The sequence below is a fragment of the Brassica napus genome, unplaced genomic scaffold (genome assembly GCF_020379485.1).
Source record: "Brassica napus cultivar Da-Ae unplaced genomic scaffold, Da-Ae ScsIHWf_1824;HRSCAF=2460, whole genome shotgun sequence".
NCBI lineage: Eukaryota > Viridiplantae > Streptophyta > Magnoliopsida > Brassicales > Brassicaceae > Brassica > Brassica napus.
The window spans coordinates 9,307-22,496 of NW_026015241.1; the positions used below are offsets into that span (position 1 = coordinate 9,307).

The following is a 13,190-nucleotide window of genomic DNA, read 5'->3' on the forward strand; positions in this document are numbered from 1 at the left end:
ATTTCATCTCCTCCTTGTCCTTGCGTGTGGCCTTAGCAGGAACAGGGTACGGAACCTTAGGCACATAGTCACGGGTGGGAACAGGTTCTGCCGCTGGGCGAACAACCACAGTAGGCTGCTCTGTAGTGGTCGGAGTATGTTTAGCAGGAAGCTCTGCTTCTTCCTCGTCTGCTGGTGCGGTTACAGGTGGCTGTTCTGATTCTTTCTGCTTCCCCTTTTCAGCTGTTGTGAATCTCTTGGGTGCCAGATCAGTTAACTGCTTCCCACTCCTAAGCGCGACTGCATTACACTCCTTGGGATTTTTATCTGTTTTTCCAGGAAGAGTGCCTTGCTGTCTCTTCACACTCTCAGCAGTCTGAGCAATCTGAATATCCATCTGCCTCATATGGCTCGAGACATTATCATATTTGGCACTCAGGTCATTGAACATGTGATTCATTCGGGTATTGATGTCGTTTGTGACCTGATTCAGTGCTTTTCCCTGAATCTGCTGTCCTTGGAGCAGCTGGCTCATCATATTGGCGAGACTCTTCATCTCGTCCTGTGGAGCAGTTTGAGCAGGCTGTGCAGGCTGCTGGTTAGTCGGTTGTTTCTGGTTGTGGAACTGAGTATTCTGAGCTGGGCTGAGGACAAAGGTTCTTCCTTGATTTCCATACCCCCGTTGGTAGCCACTGTTCTGAACCTGATTGCCTTGAGCATTTTCTGCGTTACCATCGGGTTTAGGGTTATTGAACAGGTGGGGGTTGTTCCTCACGTTAGGGTTCGGGTGATAGTTTTTAAACTGCCATCCTTGCCCATTCACATAGCTAACCTCATGGTGGTCCTCAGTCGCCTGGTCCGCTTCTGATGTAGTGTCTGTGGTTCCTTTATCCTGAGGAGACTCTTCCATGATGAAGACATGGTTCTGATTACTCTTAATCAGCTGATCGACCTTGGCAGAGAGCTCATCTATTTTGCTATTGTCGATGCTGTTCACCTTTTGGGTGCGGTCAGTCTCTCGGTTGCTGTCAGCTGAGCTTGAGGCCATGTTCTCAATTAGCGCAAAAGCGCCTTGAGTGGATTGGGTCATGAAATCTCCATTACTGGCTGAGTTTAAAGCATTCCTGTACTCCCAACCTACTCCATCGTAGAAAACTCCGAGTAGATAATCTTCTTCAAAACCGTGATGTGGGCACTCTCTGCGGTAGACGTTGAATCGCTCCCATGCGTCGCAGAACGGCTCATCTACCAGCTGTTTAAAGGTGGCGATCTTCTGTCTCAGAGCTGCCGTCTTTGATTTCGTGTAGAAGTGGCTCAAGAAAGCGGATCTGACTTGTTCCCATGTGGTGAGCGATCCAGTTGGTAGGGAATCTAGCCAGCGAGCAGCCTTCCCATCGAGAGAGAAAGGGAACAAGGTACACTTGATGTAATCTGGTGGTACTCCATTCGCCTTAGTGAACCCACACATCTTCTCAAAGTTTTCAATGTGGTCCATCGGTATTTCTGCAGGAAGTCCGTTGAAGATCTTCCTCTGCACCAGACCTATCAAGGCGGGCTTGATCTCAAAGTCTTGTCTAGTGCAAGGTGGAGGGTTGATGGCGGATCGCGTAGCAGGTAGATTACGCAAGAGATTCCTTTGGCCAATCTGATCAACTTCCTCCGGTGCATTCCGTTGGTTTGCAGCGTTCGCTTGGATAGTTTGCTGCATCTGCTGCATCTGTTGTTGCATGAGTGCAAATGCAGCAGTAAGATCATCCTGATGATCACCCATGTTGGTGCTTGTAGGTCTAGGCAGTTGACGGTTCTGACGTTCTAATCTCGCTAGTTCTTCGTTGGTGAGCTGATGCAATGGTCCTTGTGCGTTGCTCCGAGTATGTCTACTGGTCATGCACCTGGATCATTAGCTGTAACAAGAAACAGAGGCGAGTCAGATATCTTAGACTTAAAATGAAACCGAAAAGTAGAGGTAAAAAAAATCTGGTCCCCGGCAACGGCGCCAAAACTTGATACACTAAATATGAATCTTTGCTACTGCCAAGTTAACAGTTGTGATTATAGTACTTTTAGATTCAATCCAGAGGACCAGTCTACACTTTACTCTTATAAATTTCAATATCAAGCTAAGAAGAAAATGGTTTTCAATTCAATTGGTGACGCGGAAAACAAGTAAACTAGAGATTGATTCAATTTAACAAGAAGCTAGCCTAGGGTATTTCATTGGGTGTTGAGCGAGAGCCAAACAATTATTCAAGCGCGGTGCAGTGCTTTCTAGAACTCGGATCACTCAGCTGGAACACCCCACTGTCGTGGTGGTGATCTCTTTGCTGGTCGATCCCATCATCTAACTGTCGTTGAGATGAGAAACGACTGCAAGCCTTAGAGGTCAGGTCCGATCAGTTCACTTACTACCCTAATATCTACTTTCGCTGATTAGGGATACTAAGCTCATTCAATACATGTCAAGCTATCTCCTAAGCGGTTAGCTAGGCGATAAACTTAGGATCTAACATCAAGTGATCAGATTAATGGAAGCCTTAAGAATAGTATGGATGAAGAATAATCAAGAATAGCTTATCTATGTTTAGCTCATATTTCAACACCCTAAAAACCCTAGGCGAGCTAGATCACTACTCAATCATGATGCAAGCAATCAAAGACATAGATACTGAATGAAACTGCATAATAATAAGAGTAGTAAACAAGGGTTACAAGAAGGTCTTCTCTATGAGAGAATGGATTCTTCTCCCTTACAAGTTGCAGATCGCAAAAGCTAATAGTTCTCTTGTAAAAACTAGCGTAAGAAATAAAATAGGATAGGTGGCGTCTTTATATGGAGGCGCCAATAGGTAGAAAAGAAATTAGGGCAACAAGGCCTTAATTCCCGAAAATAGAAGCTTCCTTATCTGTCGGGAACAACCTCGGGATCACTCCGTCTGCTTGTTCTGCTTGAGAACAGTCTCGGGACTGTTCGTCTTGAGTGTTCTCCGCAAAATGCTCCAAAAGGACAGCTTCTCTTCAAGCACGCTCTCTTCATTCTTCTACCAACTCCAGACCTGTAAAAGATCAAAAAGGACTAGACTGACTCGGATTAAGGACTCGAATCAATACAAAAAACACCTATACAATGATGTGAAAAACACCATATATCACAAAGTCGTCTGGACTTCCAGGAAGTCGTCTGGATTTTTCTGAGCGTTTTTGGTAAGTTCTTATGTCTGATTTTTCTTCATTTGGTAACTTCTTGTTGTATAAAGTTCTTACTTTTTTCCCAAACTAAAACTCTCCAAACCCACTCTAATCTCTTTGACTTGAAAACACCAAACTTTATATGAATTTTTCAGTTTTGTCTCATGTCTTTCTTACTAATCTATCTTTTTGCAGGTTTTTAATTAGATGGTACTCATCTTCCACTAATTTAAAGGTAGATCTATTATTTTTAGATATGTATTTTTGTGTGTTCTGTAAAGGTAGATTTATCTAATCTTCCACTCATTTTTCTGTTTTAAGCCATTTGAACGTTTTTGAACATGCAGGTTTTTCATATCTGGATTTAATATGCAGGTTTTTCAGATGGTACTCATCTTCCACTAATTTGGGACGACTTACATGTTAGTCATCTGGAAGTCGTCTGGAAGTCGTCTGGACTTCCTAAAAGTCGCCTGGACTTCCTGTAAAGTCGTCTGGAAGTCGTCTGAACTTCCTAAAAGTCTTCTGACAAAGTCGTCTGAACTTCCTGGAAGTCGTCTGGACTTCTTAGAAGTCGTCTGGACTTCTTAAAAGTCCTCTGGTCTTGTCTACTCAAGTAGAATCCAAGCTTGTCTTTGTAAAAGAATGATCTATAATAGTTTTGTTTGTGGTCTGTTTTGTGAATTGCATGTCTACTCTTTTAGTTGTGAATTTTTTGTAAAATCAGTAATAATGTTTTCCAAGATGTATTAAATGTGCTAACAATGTGTTTACACATTTACAAATCAATGAAATAATAGACTTCAGTAGCCTTTTTCTTATCTTTGGATCTCTCATATGCAATAATAAACTCCAATGGCCTTTTTCTCATCTTAATAAACAAGAATGTTGGTAGCTTCATATTGATACAACATTTTAAGAAGCATTTAACCCTTCTTCCAACTCATAACAATAGTCATCATTATTGTCTATAACAATAATACTTAAGAGATGGAAACAAACAATAGTAACTAGTCAAAGCATATCATATTTTTTATAAGTTTGTGTTGAAAAACTTAGTCAAATTTAGTAAAACTAAGGGAGAGAACATATTTTGTAAATATGAGTTTTACATATCTTGAAGTTACTTATCACTCTTAAAAATACAAGTTATTCAAAAACTAACGTAGAAGACTTAAAAACTAGCAGAGAAGACGCGGACGACTTCAATCTAAGTTGTCTAGACGGCTAAACTTTACCTCGTCTGGTCAACGCAAAGGTTATTTTTGCAATTGACTTTGAAATCTGTTATTTCGGAGGACTGAAAGTTAAGTCGTCTACTATTGTTTGGTTAAAAAAAAAACTCTAAAAAAGCTAGACGACTTACATTTCAGTCGTCAGAGGTTAGTTTTGCATTTGACTGGATTATTTCAGAAGTTTGACTTTTTGGACGACTTACATTTCAGTCGTCTAGTGAAAATTAAAATAATAATATTTTTTTTAAAAGTAGACGACTTACAGTTAAGTCGTCATAGGTTAGTTTTGCAATTGAAAAAAAAACTTCAAGATTTAATTATATACAGACGACTTATAATTCAGTCGTCCACGAGACGACTGAAATGTAAGTCGTCCAGGATTTACCAGGTTTGACCAGAATCTCGGAAAAAATTCTGGATGACTTACAATTAAGTCGTCCACCAGACTTAATTATTATTATTTAATAATAATTAAGTCTGGTGGACGACTGAATTATAAGTCGTCTGTGTATAATTAAATCTTGAAGTTTTTTTTTTCAATTGCAAAACTAACCTATGACTACTTAATTGTAAGTCGTTTACTTTTAAAAAAATATTATTATTTTAATTTTTGCCAGACGACTGAAATGTAAGTCGTCTAGGGAAGTCAAACTTCTGAAATTATCCAGTCAAATGCAAAACTAACCTATGACGACTGAAATGTAAGTCGTCTAGGTTCTTTGGAAATTTTTTTGAAACCAAACAATAGTAGACGACTTAACTTTCAGTCGTCTCAGGTTACAGATTTCAAAGTCAATTGCAAAAATAACCTCTGCGTTGACCAGACGACTTCCAGGTAAGTCGTCTACAGCCAGACGACTTCCCAAGTAAGTCGTCTGACAAACAGATCTGAAAAAAAAACTCTATGTCATACCTTAAATTGGTGAGATAAGTTCCTTAGCATACATAAGGCTTCTCCAAGCACACAGAATCACAAACGAAAGTCACCCACCCAGAATCGTTTGCTTCTACGACTCTATGAACCATAAAAATTTTAGAATCAAAATCTTGGGTTTTTTTAGCTCATTGTGGAGAGAAAGTGAGAGATATGTTGTGTTTAGTTCACAAGAATGGAAAAAGAAGAAGGGTAAATCGATTTTGGGAGCATTAAGAGCTTCAAATTGGTAGTTCATGGTGGTTGTGGTATTGATGACAATGACAATCTTGTAATTACTTGAAGATGATGAGGGTGAGAGAGTAAATATGTCATTTTCGAAAAAAAAAAAAAAAATTGATGGCATTTTTGTAAATTATATGAACTTGTGGGGTGAATAGGGCAAAACCAATTTTCAAAAAAAAGGGAGGTTAGTTTTGTGTTTGACTTTAAGTTGTAGGTCAATTTTGCAAAAAGCCCTTTGTTTTTTATGTTATTTCAATTCGGTTTTCCATTCTCAATTTATATGCCAAAATTTAATTTTTTTTTGTATAATTTGTCTTGTATTTAATAATAACTGATTTGAACTTATTTTTAATAATAGGTTTTATATATCAATACTGTTATTACATAAACTTTGTTGCAGGCATCCAGCTAATAATAATCTAATATTCATAAATAATCGTTGGACATGTTTGAAGTTAAGCTTTGTTTTTTTTATTGACATGTTTGAAGTTAGGCTTTTTTCTCTCATTGGAAATGTTTGAAATTACTAACTTTTTGGTCTGTTTAGTTTTGTTTTTTCATCACCCGACTTTTGTTTTTTTTCGAGTGGACATGTACGTGGTTGTTTTTGGTTTGAATTTATTAAGTTGTTCATCTTTGAGATTGTGGATACATTAGCATCTATATCCATAGCCTTTTAATGTCATTGTTTTTTTTTTAATCTATGTTGCTTAGTGTTTAAGTGACTGTCCACCACATCAAACATTGATTTCCTATCCATAAATTTGAGAGATTTATTCTTTTTATCTACAGTCCCATTCTTTTTATCTATGGTCATGACGTCCACATCCACAACATAACCAAGATGTTGATAAAAAAATAAAGTAATAATTTCAAACTATTTTGAGTGTTCAAAAAAAATTATTTCGAAACAAAAATAAAAAGTTCATGTGCTATTGGAACTGTGACCCAATTTCTCTTTCGTCTTAATAAGGGCATAACCGTCCCCATTCTATTTGGGCCCAACACAAAGTGCCTTGCAAGTAGAAAGTGTCCCTATATGCAATAGAAACTCAAAATATGTCCCAAATGGTAATCAACTCTAGATGAAAGATAGAGAAAAATTGACAAGACTGAATAAAGGATGAGACTTTTTTTAGCGTTGTTTTATTCGAACCTCAAAAAAGTATACAAATTCAAAAGAGAGTAACAACACTCACCAATAGGTGTTATAAGAAAGCTCAAATGAACAAAAAGAAACAATTTATATTAGAAAAAGTCCAACAAACATATTGGTTTATGCGAACAAATTTCTAGCAAAAGTTGTAACCAAAAGAGGTGCTACACATGGTTCGGTCCTAGTTCAAGGAAAAATATCAATTGGGTAATAACGGTAGGAACCTGATAAAATTTGAGTCCAATTCGGTTTTCGGTTCTCATTTTTGGATAATTTTGAATAATTCGGGTAAAAGTCACATTTTGGATTTTGTTTGATGAAATATCGGATAACTCGGATAAATTTAAATATTTCAAATAAATTTTTGGTGATTCTGTTCTATCGGGGAATTACGAAAATTTTAAATACCTCGGATAAAAAGTAATAGGGTAATCCATTATTGGGTTGTTCGGTTATAAATATTATTGTTAGAATATTTGATAATTTTAGAACTAAAGATAATTAATATTTTTAAGGTGTATAAAATGTATTTAAAATATTCAGGTACCCATTCAGTTCTCGGTTTAATTTTAATTTGGTTTCGGATTTTCTGTTTCAGCGATATAGGAACTGTTAAGATATTTGTTAACATTGATTTAGTTTTGGTTTTTTTTTTCATGTTATTTCAATTCTGTTTTCCGTTCTCAATTTATATGCCAAATTTTAATTTTTTTTTTTTTGTATAATTTGTCTTGTATTTGATAATAACTGATTTGAACTTATTTTTAATAATAGGTTTTATATATCAATATTGTTATTATATAAAATTCGTTGCAGGAATAATCTAATATTCTGAGTATATGTTTTCTCTAAGTCTGAGACTAAACAACGTGCTGCTGTTACCTGTTAGTAGCACATATAAAGCTACCTGAAATTTGATCAAGAGATTCAACGCTTGAAACATGATAAAGTTTATAAGTAGGTAGATCAGTCCTAATTTTAGAACATATTATATACTACATGAGTTGTTGGTTTCCGTTTACCAAACATATAACCGGCGATATACAAGGGAATATTAAATCATCTCAAACTTGCAAGAACAAATGCTGCATTAGCAATGTAGAAGATGGAAACGCTAAGAAGCTTTTCGGAAGTGGCCAAAACGATTACGTTGGCTCTACTGTGTCCCATTTGTCTGTAACATTGTATAAGAGATGAATTAGCCAGTTGCTAACACAACCCAAAGAGGAAAACAACATGACCAATTCATAATAATCATTTTGGGGGAAAGTGAGTAATAATAAGTGTAGATTGATCGAAAGAGGTACCTTTTGTTGTTGAAAATCTTCAGTACCCGAAGTGTTAGAAAAGTCATCGAGTGTATTTGTTTGCATAATCATAGCTTTGTGATAAAGACCATTGACACTGAAGCACTGCAATATGGAACATGTGCGAGTAAAATGCATATCAAATAACAATGAGTTTATCAACAAAAGAGAAAATTGTACATACAATAAAGTCCAAGTTTCAAAGAACAATTCTATTTTCAAGCAGGAAATACATACACAGAGAAAGAAAATTACCATGGGGAATATTTAATGATGAAAAAGGACCTCCGCAGAAGTTGTTCTCCTCAGGGCCAGGTCAGATAAACAGGTAGAAGCACCAAGATGGAAGCCTTTTCAGGTTTTCAAGACTCAAATACGAATAAACTGAGCCAAATCCCACACATACAGATAAAATGGTTAATGTGTGGCTTCCTTAAAAGACTTGAGTCAAAAAGGTATGCATGCAGTACTAACGTTTTTTTTTTTGGTTTAAATGTTCAGAGCAGTACTAACGTTTCATCAACATAACAATTTGGGAAGGAAAAAAACCTATTGAATGTGAAGCCATTGTGGAAACATAAAAAGCTTACACTTTGAGATCTTTAAAGAAGGGTAAAGATACCAATTCACTGAGAATAAAGCAGAGTAATTGAAAGCAAAACTTAATAAGTACGAAACCAACCCATTACGCAAGAAGAAACGCAGCTATTGGAATCAAGAACAAAACCATAAAATGAAACAAATTAGGATTCTTAGCAAAATCAAATATAGGGTTGTCAAGCAAAAATTAATTTGAGCTAGGAAGTATATACCCAGTCATTGGCTTTCTTAGTATCATCGATTTTATCCATCTCGATTGGGAGCCTTGATTGATTCCCCTTCTCTCTTAGCACGAGAATCAGCAGTGACCATGACACCTTAGAAGAAAAAAGCGAGTGTGGTTGTTCCTCCTTTCGCAGGCTTTACCATCTGTACAACTTCTTTCTAAAACCCATCAAACTAAACCCAAAAAAAAAAAAAAAAAAAATTCAACCACCCACACTGCTTAGCTGATAAACACAAAAGAATCTCATCAAAGAAACAAAACTCACATACTCCCTCCGTATCATTTTAGTTGTCGTTCTAGGTTTATGCATACGGATTAAGAAAACATATGATTTTGTATATTTCCAAAACAAAACATACAATTACTTATACACCTAACCATATTTCAACCAATAGTAAAATAAAATGGAGAATCTTTTTAATAAATTTTGCATTGAAACTCTAAAAAGACACTTATTTTGAAACGAAAACTTTACCCTACAACGACAATTAAATCGAAACGGAGGGAGTATGTTGTTTGGGGAAGATCAGAAAGGCACAACAGAAAAACCATCAAGCATATTGTTGCTAGAGCCAAAGCCAATCGTAGGCATGAATGTCTCGAAACCAATTGAATCAAGCTTCATCCATTCTTTTAACCATATAAAATCTTTGAAATCCCACAGTTGAAAGTGATATAAAATTGGGGAAAAAAAATTTTAGAAAAAAAAATGGTAACTATGTCCATTTACATTAATCTCATATACTTTATGTTCCATTAGTCTAATTATTTTTAAAATGGCAATAGTACTCTTAAAATTGTAATTTTAAATAAAATAAAAAATGGGTTCGATAACTCAAGGTCGAACGGATCGATCGATCTTGATCATTATGCAGAACAAAAAAAACGCGGAGCATATACTGATCGACCTGGTCCATTTAACTCAATCGAGAAAGGTCGATTTCATACAGATCGACCGATTTCAAAATATAGACCGATCGATCTCGTGCCCAGGTAAGTATTCCAAATCGATTACAGTTTGATTCCCACTCGATTTGAATCGATCAAACACGATTTCAACTCTTTAAACTCGATTTCTTTGGGATGAAACCCATAATTTTTCATCTCCTTCACGAACAAAAGGGAGAAAATCAAAGTCTCAAGTTCATAAACCCTAACTCACTCAAATTCACTCTGATTTGGACGATTCTTCGGCCTAACCCATACGATTTCGTGAGATTTTTACGAATCTATCACTCTTTAGTTCGTTCTGAAAAGGTATGAAACTCTATCTCCACTTCTTTCTAGAGTTTGAAAATAGAAAGGTAAAAGGTAAATTTTTTGAGTTTGTTAGGATGTTTAGGCTTCAATCATGTGTTAAGGCTCCAATACAATATGTTTATATTCCCCTATGTGTTGTCGCATAAATTCCAAGTGGTGTCGTGTAATTGTTGTGAAGTGGATCCAATATGGAAATGACTGGAGAAAGGTGCTTTAAGAGACCCGAAAATAAACAAATGGTTGAAAAGTGCCTTTGTTAACTATACTAGATTACAAACAGTATAATATTGTAGTTGTTGTGACCTATACATGCATTCAACATTTTCCAGACAATAATGTGTTTAGGCGTTTGTGGAAACATACGAAACAATCAAATGTAAAACCATATTAATATAGCGGTGCATAAAAGTAATAGGATGGACCATACATAACTTCCAAAATAATACACAAATTGTGCCATCCGCTGCAGTAAAAAAGGGATATTAGTCATAAAGCTTAGTAAAACCGATAACTCATAAGTAACGCATGAGTAGAGAAATCACAACATAGGGGTTTCGTCCAATAGGTCATTACGAGTGTTGGCCGAGGTTGAAGTTGAGAAGACTACAACTGCATATGTATTTGCTGCAAGTGACTCACATGTGAGTGACGCACACTGGTTCAGGCGTTGTGTGGCATTACATTCCAGTAGCACAACGTTTCCACGCAGATTACCCTGCAAAATGTAAATCATGTATGTCAACCACATAAACAACTTGTATGCCCAATAACAGAACACACTGGCAACTAGTCTATAATATACCAATCAAACAAAATAAACCGTAGTCTATACTATTTCAATTAGGCTTATGGTATAGATGTCATTCTACTAAATAAATTGTGCAACATATCTGAAAATATGATAAAATACTAGTAACCTACGGTACTAATAGTTTTGATATACTATAGACAGATCATGCATGGAAGCACAGCGAATATAGATCACACTATTTTAAATTCTTTTGGGTAACTATACTATGAACATCTCTCATATAATATTAGCCCTATCATCACACGACATCACTGTCTCCTCAAATCCTAACCCAGAGAAAACAATTTTCTCAGTTTCCATAATAAAGAGAAGAAGCACTCATTCACGTTTACACGCGCAGGAAATGGATATTTTTGACACTTTCCATAATAATATATAAAATATCATAGCTAAAATGATGTTATGAATATAAATTTAATTCCTCTTTTTTACGTATTTGTGCTCCAATTTCTCAAAAAAAAAAAGGAGTGATGGAGACAGATGGGAGAATGTCACGTCGTTTTAAGCTCCTTCGCATCTCCCCATATCATTCATTTCCCAGAATTCCACGTTCCGCCTTTCTCTTATTTTTTTTATAACAATGGAGATCCGGCGACCGATGTCAACCAACTAATCCCACGACACCAACAGCATCAACATATTCTTACCATTTAAGGCAGCCCGGGTGGCCAGCGGGATTCGAACCCGGTCCGTATTGGGACCACTGGGCCATCCTCGCTGGTTAACCCTTTTCTCTTCTTTCTCCCCTCTTACTTGTCAATCTCATCTTCTTTTAAATTTTCATTCATAAAAATACTACTACTACTTGCTCAAAAAAAAAAAATACTACTACTAATTAACTACTATATTCTAGTAGTATTGATGTATGCATGGATATATGTATGAGAAATATAAAACTAAGAATGTTGTTACATCATTCCATAAAATCATTTAGTGAAATCGAACACCGGCCATATTAATTAGTAACTAGATCTTGACCCGCCCGACCGGGCGGGTATTAATTTTTTCGTATATTTTTTGATTGTTTGTATTAATTGTTGCTATTATAAAAAAAAAAAACAGACGGTGTACATATAATTTAAGGTACGTATAGTATACACCGGAAACATAAAGTTGAATTTGGAATTATGATCAAATAAATAACTAATAGTTAGCATGATACAAACTATAAATAAAATATCCATAAATTTTGAAAGGTATAAAAAATTCTATTTAATACTAGCATGGTCAGTATTTTCCTTTACCCACACCGGATACCTTAAAGTTTTCAATCACACGCCACTTTCCTATCATAAGGTCTCGCTGGATCCGAAACATGTGTGATCTGTTGCATGATGCATGGATTTTATGACCTTGTAAACAAACAAAAATCAATTAGAAACTTTAAGTATAACCAACATTTAAACAATGTAGGTAGAACTTACAGTCTCATCAGCCAAAACCATTTCGACTGTTTCATCAGCATAGGGAGGGGTTTGTTTTCTTGATTAAATCAGCTTCACCTGCACACACCATTTACTCAACCTTGGCTTCAAGTAGTTTAACAATGTAAAACTCTTGTTTGTTGACATTATAACCTCTAAGAAGCGAACTAAAAAAATTGTTTAGGAGCTATTGAGGTGATGTTGAATATATATATGCAAGGTACAGTATATATATGTATATATAACGTGATTGTAAAACCCTAACGAAGAAAATATACCTAAACACTTTACACGAGAAAATCCCTTGATTTGCAACAATTAAATTGTTTCCAAAATATCTCCTACTATACGCAAATATAGGCAACTGTTTGCAGTTGAAATATTTACAAATAATTTAACTAATGTTGAACTCTTCCGCAAGTTAGCAAAGAAAAATTGATAGGGAAATTTTTTAATGATAATTTATTATTCACCAAAATGTAGAAGTTAACAAAATTATAGGATACAATTTCTATATTTTTATAGGTAAATTAAATAATTTTAGAGTGATTATAGGTTAGAACTTAATTATTATCGGCAAAGATTTTTTTTTTTCAACAAATGCAAAGATATTCTGTTTAGATTTTGAATTGATTGATTTGATTAGTTCAGAAAGATTAGATTATCGATTGGTATAGCTGATTTATATTTTATAAGTCATGTAAAATCTCTATTAAATAACTTCCTTTTATCTATTTTATTAATAATATGTATGCTGCTTTGACTAACGTGACTTCTTTTTATCTGTATTATTAATTAGATTCATGTATGAAAGAATAATTGGATTAATGATTTTAGTTTTTTCAAA

General features: G+C 35.4%; 1 non-coding gene across 1 annotated transcript; it reads left to right on the forward strand.

The window, feature by feature from the left end:
- Positions 1-1,157: 1,157 nt before the first annotated feature.
- LOC125599259 lies at positions 1,158-1,264 on the forward strand. Its single transcript, XR_007333075.1, has one exon. It is a non-coding gene; the product is annotated as a small nucleolar RNA R71 (small nucleolar RNA).
- The last annotated feature ends 11,926 nt before the right edge of the window (positions 1,265-13,190 follow it).